The 1703-nt window shown below is 42.8% G+C and overlaps 1 protein-coding gene across 2 annotated transcripts in view; it reads left to right on the top strand.

Annotated features, from left to right (window-relative positions):
* The window catches only part of commd8 (COMM domain containing 8), a 12957-nt gene extending 11822 nt beyond the window's left edge, over positions 1-1135 (top strand). Inside the window, exons 5-6 of one of the 2 annotated variants that reach the window (XR_013287707.1) lie at positions 1-18; positions 163-1135. The exon at positions 1-18 is cut by the window's left edge and continues 75 nt beyond it. The gene's annotated coding sequence lies outside the window, so the exon portion shown is untranslated. The other variant, XM_077539881.1, reaches the window with a different exon arrangement.
* The last annotated feature ends 568 nt before the right edge of the window (positions 1136-1703 follow it).

The raw sequence follows: 1703 nt of genomic DNA, 5'->3' as shown, positions 1-1703 counted from the left end.
CGTCAGTGGAGTGAACATGTACTGTAATGCACCTTTTCACATAATAAAAAAAAAAGTTATTTTTGTCCATCCGTGTACAGCTTATCCTTGCACAGTGTCTTAGGAAGCTGGCTCCCATTCCATCTCAAGTCTACAAAAAACATTTTGTCTGGCACTTTCCAGAAAAATGCATCTAATCGGGAGAAACGTCATCATGCAACAAGACAATGGCGTTGACGAAACACGCTGCCATCACGAAGGACTTCATCGTTGGTGTCCGTTCACCGGTCCTGAACCCACTAGAGCAGGGGTGTCAAACTCATATCAGCTCAAGGGCCGCATGGAGGAAAATATATTGCCAAGTGGGCCGGATCGGTAAAATAATGGTATATAACTTTTGCCGTCAATTATATGCGGATTTTTGCTATTTGTGGGCTAGCCCTAAATTACGGAGCTCAACTGTAATCATACTGTTCCAAAAAAAAATATACAAATGTAACACTTTGCCTGTATGTATTCTGGACGTGTAAAATCTACCTGTTTTGCATATATATTGTTCCCAGAATGCATTGTGTGGCGCAGTTAATGCATTCACTCGCCACCATTTTCACTTAAGAAACCCCCTTTGCTCCCGGCTGTTTTCCAGGATGTTGACTTATTTTGCAAGGCCCACAGAATATTGTGTTCTACTGCTATAAAAACATGGAACCTACCAAAAGAAAGATTAGTCTCTTCTTTCAACAGAAAAAAAAGTATGTTTCTGTTTCCGTTTTACAGCAATTAGCATTATAATATAGCTAAGTTTTATCATGATTCACAATTCTGTTTAAAACTGTGGGGGGAAACAGCTTGTTGCAACAGGGCCCTGGTTGATCTCTTATGCTCCGCTGCCACCTGGTCGTTTTTTGCTTCAACAGTTCTCTTCAGTTTAGAGGCTGGATCAAAGCCTTCTGTATGCTCTATCATAAAAAAAAACGTATAAATACGTCTTTGGAACACTTAATATTTCAAATAGAACATATTTATACGTTTTTGGGAGCAAATGAGTTATGTTAATCCTTGTCATATCTATTGTGTTACCAGTAATTAATTTGTGTTGTATTTAACGTTTATGTCGGTCTATGATTTAAAAAATAAATAATTACACAAACCGTAACTTTAAGTTGTGTGTACAATAATGACATCCAAGACGATTCCCCATATAAGTTGCATTGCTCATCTGAGGACTGCTTTTGAAATTATAAATTTATATGTTTTGATTGTGGCCAGGCGGCACGGTAGTCGAGTGGTTAGCATGTCCGCTTCCCAGTTCTGAGGTCTCCGGTTCGAGTCCAGGCTCGGACCTTCCTGGGTGGAGTTTGCATGTTCTCCCCGTGCCCGCGTGGGTCTTCTCCGGGTACTCCGGTCTCCTCCCACATTCCAAAGACATGCATGGCAGGTTGATTGGTCGCTCCAGATTGTCCCTAGGTGTGCTTGTGAGTGTGGATGGTTGTTCGTCTCTGTGTGCCCTGCGATTTGTTGGCAACCAGTCCAGGGTGTCCCCCGCCTACTGCCCAGGGCCAGCTGAGATAGGCGCCAGCAGCCCCCGCGACCCTTGTGAGGAATAAGCGGTCAAGAAAATGGATGGATGGATGGATGATTGTGGCCAGCTGATTAATTGGTCCGACATTACAAATTATTTTTTACAAAATCATCTCGCGGGCCGGGTTAAACCCCTTTGCGGG

This window comes from Festucalex cinctus, chromosome 12, assembly GCF_051991245.1.
Source record: "Festucalex cinctus isolate MCC-2025b chromosome 12, RoL_Fcin_1.0, whole genome shotgun sequence".
Taxonomy (NCBI): domain Eukaryota; kingdom Metazoa; phylum Chordata; class Actinopteri; order Syngnathiformes; family Syngnathidae; genus Festucalex; species Festucalex cinctus.
Note: the sequence above shows the minus strand (reverse complement) of the source record. Positions and strands in the feature narration are given on the sequence as shown.